At 45.0% G+C, this 18586-nt stretch overlaps 1 protein-coding gene across 2 annotated transcripts in view; it reads right to left on the reverse strand.

Moving 5' to 3' along the window:
• Positions 1–18586, reverse strand: part of LOC125712969 (synaptotagmin-2-like) — an 87104-nt gene that overhangs the window by 42987 nt on the left and 25531 nt on the right. The window lies entirely within an intron of this gene.

Raw genomic sequence — 18586 nt, forward strand, 5'->3', positions numbered from 1 at the left:
CTAGAATATGAGATGGGCTGTGCACCACAACAAATTTGCTGAAGCCTTTACTGCAAATGCATGGCATTTAATCGGGGTGATTGCATACAGATTCCAGCACAGCGGCATCCTGACCGCGACCACGGCGGACCATCATCAGCATGGATAATTCAGAGGCATGAACGCTATCTTCAAATGCATTGATGTCAAAACACACATATAGACGTAAGTGCAGCACAGTGTGCTTTGCTCCAGTGAGTGCGTTTAGCTGCCACGTGTGTCCTTTCGGTGTTGGATGGGCCTTTGACGCCACATCCTGTGTCTAACACGCGGCAGGTGGTGACGCCGGACCTGGGAGGCAGGAGCCGCGCGCAGGAAGGTGTCCGTCGCAAGTAGCACACGCTCCTCTTTTGATCTTTATCGTTTCGCTACGCAATATCCTTGCATGAACGGCATTTTTTTTCTCAAATATTCTTGCAGAAACAGTTTTGAGAGAATGGAAGATTACAGCTCATAAATGTTTCAATTGCTACTCAATAGAACAGGTGAAAATTTCATACTGCTGCAAATCTGTCCCAGGGATTATAAATAATTTCATTTTCAGGTTTCTTTCTGAAGCACTTTTTTTGGGAGCGGAATTATTAAAAACAATTTTTAATGATTTATTACTGGTGTTTAACCCCCCCCCCCAGGCCAGGAAAACTGAAGTCGCATTCACTGAGGACCTGTACTGCATCCTTAAGCATGAATCCATTGGTATCAGTCGAACAATTATTCACGGAGAAAGACGGTGTTTTTTTTATGTAAATGTGGAAAAATATAAATTCACTTGAGATAATTTGAAGCATCCATTTATGACATAGCTATAAGTAAATATTAATTAAAGAATTAAAGACTCCCTGGTTTAAGTGAGATCGGCTAATTGGTATGTCACAGAGTGTTGATTCATATATGCTACAAAACCAATTTATAAGTCTGCAAAAAAAAATTTTTAACCAGTTACTAATATTGAGTGCGGCACTCTCTACTTCTCACAGCTCTGCGTCTCCAAACGAAACTGACACTGGGTCGATCCCAAAGGTCAAAGGGCAGCATTGAGAACATCGACTTTGTAATCATCTCTCTCAAAGACTGGACATGAGAAATCAACTGCGCTGTAAAACAGCCCCTGAGATGCGACGCGCACACCCTGCTCTAATTACACGCTCTACACATCAGCAATACCCAGAACGCGACAGTAAACTCCCACAGATTATGTCCTCCTAATCGAGCAGCTCCAAGAGTAAACCAAAGCTGGGCAAAGCTGAATTTGTGTCGTCTTGTGGCTATGAAGTACGGAACATTATTACCCTGAAAAAAGTCAGGCAAACAGCACCATTTTATGAATGCATTTATGTCATTTACACTGAATTGCATGTTTGTAATCAAAGAAGTTCTTAAATATGAAACCAGTAGATGGTTTACAGTACAGTGTTAGCAATTGACGCTAATTCATCCATCCATCCATCCATCCATCCATCCATCCATCCATCCATCGCTCTTCCAGCCATTTATCCACTATAAGGTTGTTGCACGTGTGGGGTAGGGTTAGGGGGTCTAGCTAATTTACACTAATCCACAGTAAAGGATTGTTTGTGGAGATTAAAAAGATCATATTTACTGTATGAGAATCATTGTTATTGATTAAACTGATACCCTGCACTTCAGTCAACTTCACTGTATATATAATCCCTATTGCATTCAATCTTAGGTCTAGCCACTTAAGGTTCCATTTATCAATAATATGACACGTTAAAGCCATTAAACAGCAGGCAGACCGTAAGTCCATGGGCTTTGTTAGTTCACAGTATTAAAAGTACAGTGCATTGTTCATAGGCTTTTTCAGTTTAAATCAAAGAAACAGTGACTGAATGACACCCGGTGTTCTTGAGGTAAAGGTAACATGGTATGACATCATTCAAGCGCGAGGCTTGCTGGTCGTCCATGCGCACCGACTCATTTTTATCCCATATGTGGAAAAGCCCAGAACCTGAACCGCATAACACAGCAGAATCACTATGGACTAGCCCTGCATTGTTAGGGCTGCTCTGTTCAGGGACAGATAACAAGGGGGATCATGGGAAAAAAAGACCTTCACAATAACACAGGGTGTAGGTTGGGTTCCGGTTCTGCCCGTAACAAAAGGACACACAGCTATATAAACCAGTAGGGAGGGTTCCTGGGAACAGAGAGGATCACCTGACACACTCCCCCTCCCTATCCCTAACCCCTGACATTTCATAGGTGGGGATTTTTAAGCCCAGATGCCCTGTACTCGCAGAGCTGAAGGAGTTAAACTTACACAACGTCCCTTCACGACACCTCTGAGCCATGAAGGAATCTTGTGTCTAATTTGCTGCCGCTTTCCACGCCGTTTCCATGCTGTTTCCGCGCTCATTCCGACGCACCTTGATGGATGTTCACAGGCTGTTTTTCTAATGAAAAGAACATGGTGATAAAACCAGACCGGGGGCTTTTAATTTGTCTGATTGCGGCCAGCCTTCTGTGGGGAGCAGAATTGCTTTAAAAAACTGTGTTTCCAGAGAATTCCCCAGGGAAACCTCCCAGGAGGCGGTGATCTGGGTGATGAGTGATTCAGGGGATCCCCTCATGGCACACGTGTCACCTTGGGGCCGCCCCTCTAAGCCCTCCATTTCTGTTGAGCAAGCAGATTTGAGCTGTGGTGCACCCAGCTGTGTTATGGTAGTCACCCACTGCTTCCCCCCCCCCATACCTTTCCACCTGACTGAGGGACAGATATGTTGTTTCTGGAGCCCAAATCGAAAAGTTGTATTGGGCCCCCCCTGGTGTACTGACTATTTGTTTTCACCATGGGGCCGAAACATCACCATTGCTGTCTCAGTACTGTACTGCTGGTGTTTATGAGGTCTGCTGTGGCTTATAAGCATGATACCGAGAGCAATGTGGCAATATGCCTCCCCTGAAAACAACCCCCACCTCCCATCGACAAACGGTGAAGCACCAACACAGGGTGAGGGACCAATAGGAGACGAGTCACTGACAAGGGTGAGGCACCCACAGAGCATCAAACACTGACAGAAGGCTAGGCACGGACAGAGCATGAAACACTGACAGAGGGTGAGGCACCGACACAGAATGAAACACTGACAGAGGGTGAGGCACCGACACAGAATGAAACACTGACAGAGGGTGAGGCACCGACAGAGCATGAAACAGTGACAGAGGGTGAGGCACGGACACAGAATGAAACACTGACAGAGGGTGAGGCACGGACACAGAATGAAACACTGATAGAGGGTGAGGCACGGACAGAGCATGAAACACTGACAGAGGGTGAGGCACTGACAGAACATGAAACACTGACAGAGGGTGAGGCACGGACAGAACATGAAACATTGACAGAGAGTGAGGCACCGACACAGAATGAAACACTGACAGAGGGTGAGGCACCAACAGAGCATGAAACAGTGACAGAGGGTGAGGCACGGACACAGAATGAAACACTGACAGAGGGTGAGGCACGGACAGAGCATGAAACACTGACAGAGGGTGAGGCACTGACAGAACATGAAACACAGAGAGGGTGAGGCACCGACACATAATGAAGCACTGACAGAGGGTGAGGCACTGACACAGAATGAAACACTGAGAGAGGGTGAGGCATGGACAGAGCATGAAACACTGAGAGAGGGTGATGCACCGACACAGAATGAAACACTGACAGAGGGTGAGGCACTGACACAGAATGAAGCACTGAGAGAGGGTGAGCTACGGACAGAACATGAAACACTGACAGAGGGTGAGGCACCGACACAGAATGAAACACTGAGAGAGGGTGAGGCACGGACACAGAATGAAACACTGACAGAGGGTGAGGCACGGACAGAGCATGAAACACTGACAGAGGGTGAGGCACTGACAGAACATGAAACACAGAGAGGGTGAGGCACCGACACATAATGAAGCACTGACAGAGGGTGAGGCACTGACACAGAATGAAACACTGAGAGAGGGTGAGGCATGGACAGAGCATGAAACACTGAGAGAGGGTGATGCACCGACACAGAATGAAACACTGACAGAGAGCGAGGCACCGACAGAGCATGAAACATTGACAGAGGGTGAGGCACCGACAGAGCATGAAGCACTGATGGAGGGTGAAGCACTAATAGAGCATGATGCACTGACAAAGGGTAAAGCACCAATAGAAGATGAGGCACTGACAGAGGCTGAGGAACCAACAGAATATGAAGCACCGACAGAAGATTAAGCTCTGATAGGAGGTGAGGCATTGACAGAGGACCAGGTACTGCCCGACGTTGCAGCACCAACATAAAATACAGCATTATCTCTCCTGTACTTAACTACCCCACCCTGCCTTGCCCCATTAAGACAGATCCAGACTGTGGGCTGAAATAAGGCCCTTAAAGCCACGCATGGGTCCAGCCCGGCCCGATTTAACCCACAGAAGCTGATGATTGCTTCCTTATTTTTAGCTGCGAGAAATAATTGGATGCCCCCCCCCCACCCTTTTTATTTGTGGCCCCCTAGGAGAGCAAGGCGTGTGGGATGGACGAAATCCTCCGCTAATTAGGTGACCAGGGGACCAGGCCTTGTTGTGCTAGCCGTCCTCCATGCCCCTGAGATTTAGGCGAGCTGCAGATAGAGATCTAATCCCATTCCCAAATCCCATTCCCATTCCCACATCCTGCAGACTAATGAGATAAGAAGAGCTCCACGCCGTGAGATTCACATTTTACACATTTTTAGCGACTGATTTAACGTGGATTTGGACAAGAAAATTCTCTCTCTGAAGAGGGTGTTGAAAAACTGCAGGCAGAGTGGCTGAGCTATTCACTACAAATACAATTTAGGTACTCGATGCTGGCAATTTAAAACTAAACCTTTAATTCAGAGCTACTGTCCCCTTCGGCGTTGATTAAATCAGTTTTATTCTGTTTACTATTTCATTGTGAAGTATCAAAGTATCAATATTGTCATCTTCAGCAATATGATGCATAGAGTCAGACACAGAGATGGAATATCGATCTCTTTGGTCACAGTGCAGCCAAACAGTAATAAATAGAACATAAATATGTAAGACTTTTAAACCTGATATACTGAGACACGTACATAACACAGGAAAATACAGTTAAACATACATTTTAAAGATACAGTTGTGCAGATAGGCAATGAAACTGAATGAACAGGAATGTGGAGTAAATCGATTTTGGTTATAATGTTGTGATTTCAGTGCAGTATGTATCCCTCATGTTAGCTGGCCAGCGAGGGGGGGGGGGGGGGGGGGGAGTGGAGGCTCACAAGACATCCAATCACTATTGTTAGTATATCATCTTCAGGCTGCTGGGCTGCTCCACCAGCCAGTCGCCTGAGGTCATCGAGTTTGGACAGCAATCACGTCTATTTGGTTCTGTTTGCCTGGACACTAACTGCAGCTGTTTCCTAGTGTTTGTCTGGGCAGGAATCACAGCCGGTAACAGCTGTTTGTCCGTACGGTAATCGTACTGTTTGGTATCGCTTGTCTGGGTAGGAATCGTAGCCATTTGCAACTGTTTTTCTGCACAGTAATCGAGGCCTTTTAGTGCTATTTGTCTGGACAGTAGTCGTGGCCGTTTGCTAATGTTTGTCTGGACAATAATCTTGGATGTTTGTCTGGACAATAATCTTGAATGCTTGTCTGGACAGTAATCAAGGGCATTTGCTGCCGTTTGTCTGGAAAGTAATTGCTGCTGTTTGCTGCCGTTTGGATAGTGATCAAAGCTGTTCACTGCCGTTTGGATATTAATCGAGGCTGTTCTCTAGCGTTTGCCTGGATGGAAATCGTGGCAGTTTGTGGCTATTTGTCTGGACAGTAATCAAGGCCATTTGCTGCCATTTGTCTGGAGAGTAATCAAGGCTGTTTGCTGCCATTTGTCTGGAAAGAAATCAACGCTGTTAGTTGGCAATTGTCTGGGTAGTAATCGAGGCCACTTGCTGCCTTTTGTCTGGAAAGTAATCGCAGCTGTTTGCTGCCGTTTGTCTGGAAAGAAATTGTGGCAGTTTGCAGCTATTTGTTTGGACAGTAATCAAGGCCATTTGCTGCCATTTGTCTGGAGAGTAATCAAGGCTGTTTGCTGCCATTTGTCTGGAAAGAAATCAACACTGTTAGTTGGCAATTGTCTGGGTAGTAATCAAGGCCACTTGCTGACTTTTGTCTGGAAAGTAATCGCAGCTGTTTGCTGATGTTTGTCTGGAAAGAAATTGAGGCCGTTAGCTGCCATTTGTCTGGACAGTAATCAAAGTCGGTAGCTGCCGTTTGTCTGGATAGTAATAAAAGCCGTTTGCTGCTATTTTTCTGGAAAGTAATTGCAGCCATTTTTGGCTGTTTGTCTGGAAAGTAGTCATGGCTGTTTCCTGCCATTTGTCTGGACAATAATCAAAGTCGTTTGCTGCTGTTTGTGTGGACAGTAATCAAGGCTGTTTGCTGCCATTTGTCTGGACAATAATCAAAGTCGTTTGCTGCTGTTTGTGTGGACAATAATCATGGCTGTTTGCTGCCATTTGTCTGGACAGTAATCATGCCCATTTACCGCCATTTGTCTGGACAATAATTGTGGGCATTGATGCCATTTATCTAGATAGTAACTGTGGCCGTTTGCTGCTGTTTGTCTGGACAGTAATCAAGACTGCGGCTTTTGTCTCACAGCTGTTTGGTGCTGTTTATCTGGGCTCATTTGGTCACTACATCTGCTGGCAGATGAGTGTTTTTGACTTTCATTGTGGCTCCGAGAAGAAAAATGCAAGCATTTGAATAATTCAAATGGTTAATGTGGAAACGGTCACTGGGTAGATCTGGAGATGGTTGTCTTCTCTGCTGCCTGCCAGCAGGATGTGAAATCATGTCGTTTATTTAATTTATATGACCTTGAGGGGGGTTAAAATGGCTGGTGAGCAGGGAAACTCAGAGTGAGGTTATTAATCTGCCAAGAAAAAAGAGAAAAATAAAGGGAAAAGAATATGGAGGAGAAAGGGAGGAAGTGAGGGAATGAAGTGCTATGTTTTCATTGTCTCTGATTGCTCTCTCTCATTAGGGGTTTCTTGCAGAGCAGCACAGGGGCCAGAACCATACAGCACATATGTATGTTACAGTAAACGTTCTTACACCTCCACTTCTCCAGACAAACCGTTACAGATGCTGTGAAGGATTTTATGCTCACGTGTCAAAGCAACACATTCATTCGCTCACTGTGCAGCATGCTGTGTAGTATTGTCAATTTATATTTATTTACTATGGAATTCCATGCAGGACTTTCCCTGGCATTCTGACTGGTGCTATCTATTGTCTTTTGTTATGTATTGCTACTGTTTTATTACTGGTAAACCATCTTTTTTACTGTCTAAATGTGTGCCTTGTGCTACTGTAAGCCTGCAATTTTCTTCAGGATTAATTGTGTATCTATCTGTCTGTCTGCCTGTCTGTCTGTCGGTATCACACTGAGGGCATGTGTTCCCTCACTCCATTAGAAGGAAGTCCCCAAATTTTCCTGCCGCATCCACATGGCTGTAAACCACGCCCCCCCCCCCCCCCCCCCCCACCACCACCACACCAATACTGCAAGGAAGGGGGATGGTGTGGCAGCCCAGCTACCCGGGAGACACCATGGTGACCGTGGAATAATTATGGTCTGCATTAAAAGGGTAAGCCCCAAATGGCTTGGCGGAGAGGCAGGTCCGGAGGGCCGGTGTGGGGGTGGGTGTGTGTGTGTTGGGGGGCTGTCAGTGTCCTGCTGTAGGGGGGAGTGAGACAGCAAGGTGGCGAAACGGAGAGAAAGCTGGCAGATCCGCAATGCAGGGTTTCAGTGCTGAGATATGAGGGGAGCCACAATCACTCGCTCACTCACACACACACACACACACACACACACTCACATGCGCGTGTGTCACACTCTCGCGGGGAAACCCCAGCTGCTCCAGAGCTCGCGGCGGCTTCGTTTCACCGAGCATCTTCCCCCAATCTGATGGGAGAGATATTAGGTATGCTAGGGCAGGCAAGACCTCAGGGCTGCTGTGGTGGGGGAAGGGGGGGGATGGGCAGGAATTTGTGGGGGGGCGTCTTCCAGCTGTGAGTAGCCGGGGCAGTAAACAGAGCCGGGTAACAGCAAGACATCCATGATGGGGGCAGGGATGCCAGGACACTTGTGTTCCACTCGCATCTCATCTTTCCGCATCTTAGATGTTTTAGACACCTGTGAAGATTATCGCCTTTTAAAAAGGGGTGACAAATGGCTGTGATCTAATAATACGGGGACCCATGGTACGCGAGTCACAGGTGCAATGCTACCGTCGACCTGCCCGACAGCTGTCAACAGGGGGCGTGTTCATTAAGGAGTTTAGACTAGGTCACGGATTTCCAGTTCCAGTCCTGGAGAGTCAGTTTGCAGATTTCCCTGCTCAAACACAGCCACTCAACCTGGTACTTAGCTGTGTTTGGGAAATCTGCTATGTTGGATTCAAGCCCTTCATGAATGACCACAACTGGGGAACCCTAGACTAGACTAGATGCTAAACGGGGAGAATTCAGGCGGACAACTGCCCTTCGGCAGGTATAGATCTTCCCGGGATTATGTGAGCAGGTACGCAAGCCTTTAAATGTTAAGCCTGTTGCTCGTTTGCAATAAAAGGCCGTTTCTAGCACCGTGTCACCTTCTGTCAACACGCTGCAATCAGCTGCTGCTCTCAGGAAGTCTCCAGACAGGCAACATTCATGGTGATCAATGGAAACATCCCCCTGGGTCAGTTTTAACTCTCAATACTTGTACTAAGGAGAAATATGATTTAAGGAGCAAGTTGCTGCTACGTGAGATTTGATTACAGCGGCAGATATCATGGCCGCTGCTCAGATCCATCCATCAAGTGCACCCGCAGGCGTCCGTTCTGCCCGCCTACCTCGGCACCTTGCTGAGCCCGAGATATAAAACAGAATGACATCAATATGTTTTCACAGTGGCTTAAACGGCACACCAACATCACGCGAGGCAGGACGCGTCATTTCCCATTTCTATTGGCCTGACCCGGGTTAAACATGCAGATTCAAAGGAAGAAGGGCACCAATGGGATTCTGGGAGGTGGGCGGAGAAAGCGGTGATGTAATGCAAAGGGGAGGGGCTTCAATGCGGCAGGTGCCTTTCGATGGAGGTGTCCGTCAAAGTAAGCAGAAAACAGCCCCGAGATCTAAGCCATTTTTACCCTCAGTCTCTTTCTAAGCTTTACTGAAAATATTTTTATTTAGATATATGAATCACAACATTTCCTGCAAATTACTTTTGACTCCTTTATACCTAGATAATGTTAGGAAATTGACATGGTGATTCTTTCAATCAAAAGGTGAACTTTCTTGTTTCGGGGTCTCCACTCATAAAGCCACTTTGGGGTCCCCTGTCCTGTTCAGATGTTTCAGAAAATAAATAAATAGCTAGTGAGTGGAGTAAGGAGATGGTAGCCTGCTAGCTGGCTAGCAGGATATGCTGCTACAGCATCTCCTAAATGAGTAAAACATGTATTTAATATTTAGGGTAGTGACTGTGTGTGGCCAACAGTTGGCCCCCCAATGCTCAGGGGCCCTGAGCAAATGTATAGTTGAAGGGCTGGTAAACACCACTGACCCTCTGAATTGGTAAAACATGTTTTTCGCTGCCGTTTGGCCCCAAGCTTCTTATAGACATGAGATCAAAAAGCAGCCCACTTGTAGCTGCCCTGCGCCCAAACATCAGCCAAACTCAGACGGTGATCTCTCTATTGCCTCCATTTACGTGCTGAGTGACGAAAGTTTGATGTTTTATGGGATCTTCCACATTTGATCATATTTCATCTCCGCACCAGCAAAAAACGATGAGACCCAAGGGTAGGGATCTGATGACGTTGAAGAATTATTAAATATTACAGTCATACTTCAGTTTTAAAAATCAAGTGCAAATGCAGTCCAAGATGAGGCCAGGGCCTGGAAACATGCGGATGAGCAACTTTCACAAGGGCGAGGTCCTTCATGACATAAACATACAAAAAAGGTTCAAACTAAAACAAAAGATCTGAAAAGTGATCTGATTTACCTCCAGTAATGTTAATATTTTACTAACTGAATACTAACCGGGTAATCCCCATAATTATATTATGCTGCCCAAACTCCCCGTCTTTGCTGTCCTTTGAAGCTCTGATTCGCCAGTGTCCTTTGAAACTCGCCGTGACCGGAGGGGCTGTGTGAGGCTGCCGCAGACAGCCCTGCAGTACCGGCGCCATTGCTCACGCACAGAGCAGAGGGGAATACATCATGGGCAGCGTCTGCGGGCCCTTTAAACAGGCCTCTCTGACCGGCCCGGGATCACCTTGGCGTTCAGTATAACGGATCTAATTATCCTGGTTGATGTGTCCCAAACACAAGGACAAAGACTGGCTTTCTGCTTGCCTCCTTAAAAGAGCAGGAGGAGTGGAAAGTGAGGGACCATAAGTTCCAGCAGAGAGATGAGAGAGAGAGAGAGAGAGAGAGAGAGAGAGCATGTCAGGCCTCTGTGCAGGAAGTAACTGAGCAGACGTCAGATACAAGATGAACAAGGGTTTCCCGCTATTTGGGGACGCACCAAAAATCATGAATGACAGGGCAGATGAATTAATCTACCTCCAGCAGATTACTGTAGACAAGCACCTAAAGCAAACAGACGTGTTAGACATCCGTCTCTGTAAGAACATTTATGTTATTGTACACTGGTGCAATAATGTTCCGGTCATTCTATTATGGCTAGAAATAATCTCTTTGAAGATTTAACATGGTATATGGCATCTCTGCAAATACTTCGACATATTTTGTATGATTATTTTATTTTCATTTTTATTTTTAGCTTTATTTTGTACCTATTAATGCGCATTGGAGTCACAGTAAAAGTAATTTCACTATGTTACACAATGACAATGAAGTGCTGAATCTGGAAGACAAACATGGGAAGGTTGGTACAGGGTGTCTGTCCAGCACAATGGCTGATAAGATGCAGGTCAAGGTCCGAGGGCGCTGTGTGGCGCAGTGATAGGGCGTTGCGGTTGAAAAGTCATCAGTTTGAATCCCAGCTGCATCCCCATTGGACCCTCAAGCAGGGGCCTAAATCCCTTTTCTTTGTTTTCAAACAAAGGGGCTCTCATCCGGGAGGTTTCTGACCGGCCACCATCTCTAGACTCCTTATATTAGTAAATAAACCCTGCCATGTCGCTCTGTAGTTCCCACTGCATGAAGACCGTTACCCCGTACACATACATAATGCAGCCCTATAAATTATTTAAACTCACAATATACAGAAACCTAAGATGATTACAAACAAAAGCCATTTTTGCGTATATTTGTGCTTTGGAAGAAAAAGTGTCAACCAGAGAAGGTTAAAGCGCAAGGAAGAGACTCCAGGAGAAAACGAACAAGGGACAGTTAGGTAATTAGTGACGAACAATAAGGGAGGCCCGTTACTCCAAGAAACACTACAGCTATATAAAAGTAACAGTGATTTACAGTTTTCTGAACATTACCCAAGTATATTAAAATTCATGCTAGCTATTACATTTTGAATGAGAGTATAAAATGCATTACATTACTGGCTCACGAACCTATTTTAGAATCTGGCGTTAATCATAAATGATTTAATCACGAGTCGGCTTATGCTGTGTTGTTGCTGTTTAGACTGAGTGCTCCTCTGATCGCTTGATGGAGCTTCTGCGTTTGTAAACCATTCCTCTCCACCCTAGGGGTGCAATAAATATTCAGCACCGAACCACTGTGTTCTTGCACCTGTTTTTTTTTCCTGTTTGTAGATGAGAAGGATATCCATCATCTTCTGTGGCAGAAACAGGCGATTAGACTCCGGAATTAATAAACATAAACTGCTGATTAATTGCCTCACTGTAAGTCTAGATTGCTATCTAATGTACCATAAAAATTAGCATTGGTATAACTAATGGTAAAAATGATTTGAAATTGAAACTGGCAGCAACGTGATTGGACAATATCTCATATTTGTAAAAGATAAATACAAATATGACTGGCATCCATTCTGAAATTAGATTTAGCCCATTAGTAATCTCCAAGATGTCTGGAAAACTTGTATATTACATTGAAATAAAAATATCTAGACTATTTTAAAGAATTATTTGAACCCAGACATATGACGTTTTTCTATCCTATACAGCAATAACAACTGATAACTTGATCAGCTGATAACTTGATTAATATGAACAAGTATAACTAATGAGAACATTTTAAACTACTGTATATATTGTTTAAATCAATTCCTGCTACTTAACAAGTAATCAAAACATACGTACAATAAGTGCACGTGTCTTAATAACATCAATTTAAATGATGCATTTCATAGACCAAACCAGTGAAGACATACAGTTGTGTTGTTAAGACAAATTGTGTCACATGACCACATACAAAAATGTGAGCTACATGCATGTATTTGTTTATATCTACAGATGTCAATAAGTAGATTGAAGCGATTAGACCGATTGATAAAGCAAGGAGCAAAGGTCACTTTGGACGGACGGACGGACGGACAGATAGATAGATAGATAGATAGATAGATAGATAGATAGATAGAGGTACTTTATTTAGGAATCTTTGTCATTGCCCAGAAACTGGAGCTCCTCACCCCAGGCTTCCCGTTTTAGAGGGGCAGCGCAGGCAGGCTGGCACGTCTTACAATCCATTAGTGCTAAATGGATAACAGGATCTTCTACTCTCACCACGGGCCACTAAACACCTCCCACATGACCTCACCCCCCTGGGGGGGGGGGCGAAAATAGTTCGTGAGCTGCATCAAGATCTCAGCATAGGCCCTGACTGGTTCCTCAGAAGGCTCTGGACCAGTCCATACAGGAACCTGGTGTCTGTTCAGCCACCGTGAACCTGAGTGCTGTGTGGTTCAGTGGTTTAGGATGTTATGATCATGAGGTTGTTGGTTCAAATCCCAAGGTTAGCAGAGTGATGTCACTCGTGGAGCTCCAAGCAACCCTTAACTTGAACCCTAAATTGCTCCAGGAACTGTCTCCCCCTGCTCTCTCAACTGTATGATGCTTTGGATGATAGCGTCTGCTACATGAATAAATCTGTAGGGGAGGTAAGTGACACAAACCTACTGGCTGTTTAGGATGATGCTGCACTCGCAGCTTTCACACTAAGCTTACAGATGTAAACACTTGAAAGTTTAGCTCCTCAGAACGACGAAATGATCCGTACAGTCATCTGCAAACAGAGAGGGATTTTCACGCTATCAGGCAGCATCGGGGTCTGCAGTGGAGCAGAGTGCTTGGCTCCCCGTGAATTTCGCCCCGAGGGAGCCCCCGCATCTCACGCTGAAGATCTGCAGAATGGAGATACTGTGACCTTCAGCTCCATCGCACGTCGGCCAATTTACCAGAAATGACGTCAAAGCGGCATATTATAGAAGTAGCTTTTTGTGTGGGACCCAGGAACATGGATTACTGAGCCTGATTCCATTAAACCCCCCTCCTTAGGTGAAGGACTTTATACACATCTATCGTTCTTCTTTTCTGCTCTAAAGAAATACTATTGTCAGTGAGGATTATGCTATAAATGACCATAGAAATTTATAAAAGAAAGAAAATAAGCTGCCAGTACCTTATAAATGATACTTTTAAATGGATGTTTAAAGCAATGATTTGGCATAAATCACTGCCTCTTTATTCTTCACTGGTGTTACCTGGGCTGGTCACCCGAAAGGTAACAGCGACTCAGAGGTTTAGTTTCGTTTCTTCAGCTTTGAGGAGCCGCGCCTTTAAATTTCTGCAGGACTGGACAGTTCCTGCGGCAAAATTATTCAGAGTTCGAAAGGTACAAGAATAGATTCACCAGCTGTTCAGACCCGCAGAAAATTAGAAGTCGTGGATCCTTATCGTTGAAGAAAAGCCCGGTGGATCCTGACAGAACTAGTCACGGACCACTGAAAGACATACATCAATCAGACTCAACCCCTGAAACCATTTCTAACGATCCACAGCATCCCGTTCTTAACTCGCAGGCGTCTCCAGCAATAAATATCAAACCAAGAAATTTATACCTTGCCGAAGATAAATTCTTGAGTAAAAACCTTTTAAATTACTTACTCATGATAAAAAGTAAAACACAAGCTGACTTTCTAAGTGTTCTGGAACACAAATGGAAGGTTGATTTACCATACAAAATTGATCGTTAAAATCAGGACTGTCTTTATTACCAAGGTGATAAATTGTATCACCGTTGCTTCTCTTGCAGTGAGTGACTTACGACTTTGACATTTAGATCGTTTCTTTGCTACAGTGAGAGCATTAAATGCTGGACTCAAAAGGAAGTTTTATTTAGTTCTTAAAGTAATAAAAGTACAGCTTCTTGATTTCTTGATAAAGATCAATTAATCAGACACAAGATAATAGCAACAATCTGTACTGACACTCTGTTTCGATCAATCAGATCAGGAAAATTACCATACAGTACACACCCCCCATTGAAATTCATGCTCCCATCTGTTGGGGAGAGAGAAAAAAACCTGTTCATATTTTATTAACAGACTTTGTTAACAAGCTCAAGACAAGCATGAGTTTGACGATGATCATCTACATATTGCAGTCATGTCTTTGATAAACTTTTGACATAATGTCCAAATTAAGCTTCCATCCATCCATCCATCCATCCATCCATCCATCCATCCATCCATCCATCCATCCATCCATTCATCCAAGCAATTTACAACTGCAAATGGATTAAATAAAAACGATTTCATTAAATATATTACATTTTCATTATGGTAAGATAGTGATGTACTAGCACAGTGGTTAGCATTGTTGCCTCACACATCTGGGACCCTCGCTTTAGGTCTCCATCAGCGTTCCCTGTGTGTGGAGTTTGCATGTTCTCTCTGTCTCTATGTGGGCTTTCCTCTGGGTACTCCAGTTTCCCCCTACAGTCAGAAAAATGATGCTGAGGTTATTTTGAATGACCAGATTGCCCATAGGTGTGAACGGTGTGCCCTGTGATGGTCCGGCACCCCATCTTGGGCTGTTCCTTGCTTTGTGCCCATAGTCTGTGAGATAGGCTCCGGACCCCTCCCCCCATGAACAGGATAAGTGGTTACAGAAAATGGATGGATGGAGACTTTAGGAGGTATGTTTTTTTAAAAAAAAGCCTAATCTCACTTTGTTTCTCAGTACACGTGACAATAAAACATCAGCTTCAAATAGTCTATGGGTTTGATTGCTCATCCTCCTTTCCTGTCATTCAAACACTAAAAGCAAATAATTGTCTATTTTTACTATCTCTTGATCTCTCTATCGCTCCTCATTGTCTCCGTCTCACTCTGTCCCACTAGTCGTGCCACCCAGTCTTGTCTCTCTTTTTCTTGCTAAAAATACATTTGGCCTTTCAGATCGGTCTGCACATATATAGGACTATCCCGGCCACGTAATTATAGTGAGAATTGTTACATCTTCTGTACGATATTTTAACTGCCTTAAAGCTGTTAACAGACATCATCGGGAAGAGTCAGCACATTGACGGGGGATGCTGGTCCAGGTGTCCTGTTATGGAGGCTATATAGAGAGTCATAAAGGTATGTTACGATCTTCCGTTCAGATGTGGTAATGGCGGATATAGCGTGGCAGGAAAATGTAAAGGATAATTAATATTGGCTATTCGAATGCCAATTCGGGACCTATGCTTTTATAGTAGCCATTCTGAGAAATGTCACAGGGGTCTGTAATTCTCGGTGGTGCATGTCAGTGCTGCCCTTTGCCGAGTCCCCCTCAGCAGTGCCGGTCACACTGGCAGCTCTGCCATCCGTCAAGCACCCGGTGCCGTGCCGGGGAAGTGTTATTTTAATTAAAATGAACAAACATTTTAACGTGTTTGTTAAGCGTCACGTGCCGGAGTGCCATCCCTCTGGCGCCCCAACAATCGATCAAGGCAGTGAAAAGAGAGGAGAGATCGATATGCAGCAAGGAAGTGCGTCGTGATCACGGAGATATCAGCGGCGGGCGGTGAACCGTCATTAATTGTAAAGTGTTTCATTTGGAGCAGCCCAAGGCACAGAAAACCTCAGATTTTCTGATAGGCTGCTTCTAATACCTTTCAGGGAGTCGGTGAGAGGTGCCGTTACTGCAGTTAGCATCTTCATATGCCATCGTTCGCTAATTATTCAGAAATTTCTGAGCTTATTAATTTAATTGTCAGATCTCCTTATTGTCAGGCTCTCATCCAGCTTTTCGTACATTAACTCGATATATTAACTCATTTCAGAGCTGCTTCTTAGAGCAGATGGAAGCATTGAAGTGAAAACGTGGGAAATGCAGATTGTGCGATGCTGGAATAGTGTGGCGCTTGTGAGATGCTCCAGGAAGCACATTAGCTCTGACTTCAGCTCTGCTCTGCAGACAATACAGGCGAAAGCACCATACATATCATTTACTTTCCATTATAAGACTTCTTCCAGAAGTAGATCAATTCCACTGGTTCCCCCCCCCCCCCAGTTATGAGTTTAGTGTAATATCTCCCAAATCCCCCTGAACCTGTACACTCTGTCATTATCTACAGGTAGGGAACTAATTTGTTAGAAATGGGTTGTGTGAGTAAAAGCAAACTTCCAGCTGCCCTGAAAAATCTAAATCTTCAATCCACAATTCTACAGTTCATTTGTTAATATTAATCCTCAATATAATTTCATTCATGCTTTATGAATAGGTTATAATGTGATATTACAAACGTGGGCAGTTTTTACTGTAGACTTTTTTTTTATGGATATTAGCACTGAGAGGAAATGCTCTGAACAGGTTAACCTGTTGATCCAAGATATTAGGATGGTGGCCTTGCATGCTAATTGGAAAACGGTGTCATGTCCCTGACATATTTCTTTCATTTTCCATTTTAATGCCAGAGTTGTATAACCACGTTACATAAAACAATGATGAAACACTGGAACAGAGGTAGAGCAAAATGACTCCATTTGTGAGTTTGCTGATGAGAAGCAAATTAATTAAGCAAATTAACACTTTCTAACAAGAAAGTGTAAGGGTGTCCAGCCTGGGTCTATTCCTGGAGTTAGGACGGTGTGTGTGATCAGGAATTCGCCGAATCCCAAAGCTGGGAGATTGATCCCACCATTGGGCCCTTGAGTAAGTCCATTAAAAATTGAGTGCTCTTGGAATTCTGGATGCTGGCTGAACCTGCCCTCTTACCCCAAGTTTGCTCTCATCTGTACATGTCTCTCACATGACAGAACTGATGGAGAAAGACAATTTCCCTGCAAAGTATCACTATTCATTTGTATTCTAATGGTCAAGCAGGTTTCGGGTCACTCAGCCATAAATAACCCGGCGCAGAACGTCAAGCGAAGGACATCAGCAGCCTTGACACGATCTGCTGAGCCTGTGCTTCTGCTGCTCGGGGCGGCCTGGAGGAGGCAGCGAGGCGTCATGCTGTCACAGGGGCATGTGTCCCGTTTGCCGATCGGTCTTTATTTCAGGGAAGCGACGGTGCAGAAAGTGACATCGCGCTGCGCTGGACGCCTTCAGACAGGCCAAGAAAGCGAGCGAGCCTTGGCCGTCCTCCAGAACGTGGCGGACACAAGCCGCGATGAAGACCAGCACAGGTGCTGATGAGGATGGCTCTGGAGAGGTCCAGAAAGCTCCGGAAAGGTGAGGGTGACACGGAGCCAGCTAGACCCAATGGCTCAGCCCTGAAGTGAAGGTTAACTCTGCACCTACTGCCACCTGCACATGAATTATCCCCAAGGGCAACAACCAGCCACTATTAATTATATTAATAAGGACAAGACAAATACCCACCATTATCACCGTCATAATTGGCCCTCTTCTCCTTCATGTTTCATTTTACTTTAGATGTCCAAAATCATCCTGTTTAGAGTATTCCTGCCCATTAACCTGTGCCTTCAGGAACAGGATGCAGGCTCAGTGTGACCCTCCTAAGCACTATGGGAAACAGAAACTGCTGCCTGTATCCATCTGTCTGTCTGATCGTCTGTCTGTTTGTCTGCTACCTGTTTGCCTGTCTGTCTATTTCTGCCTATCCCTCTATCTGTCTGTCAAGTGCTCAGTACCAGCACGGAGTACAACACTCAGTCTGTCTGTCTATTTGTCTGTCTGTCTGCCTGCCTTTATCTGTCTGTTTATCTGCCTGCCTCTGTATGCTTACCTTCCTGCCTAGCTACCTGTCTGTCTGTAGTATAGCATTCAGTAGCAGGCAACGCCAATCCATCTGGATAAGGCTGGAGTTACACACGTGACACACAGCATTAGCTTGACTGTTCAGGGCAGCCGTCAGCCTGCAGGAGCTGGGACATAAAAAACCAGAGCGACTCCAGAATCACAGAAATGAAAACAGAGGCTTATTTGCCTTCTGTACAAGTATATACTGGGAAGCAGCACAGTGGTGCAGTGATTAGCACTGTCGCCCCCCACCAGGGTTCCTTTTGTGTGGAGTTTACATGTCCTCCCTGCCTTGTGGTGGGGTTTCCTCCAGGCCCTGTAGTCCTCACGCAGCCCAAAAACA

This window comes from Brienomyrus brachyistius, chromosome 18, assembly GCF_023856365.1.
Source record: "Brienomyrus brachyistius isolate T26 chromosome 18, BBRACH_0.4, whole genome shotgun sequence".
In the NCBI taxonomy this organism is placed as follows: domain Eukaryota; kingdom Metazoa; phylum Chordata; class Actinopteri; order Osteoglossiformes; family Mormyridae; genus Brienomyrus; species Brienomyrus brachyistius.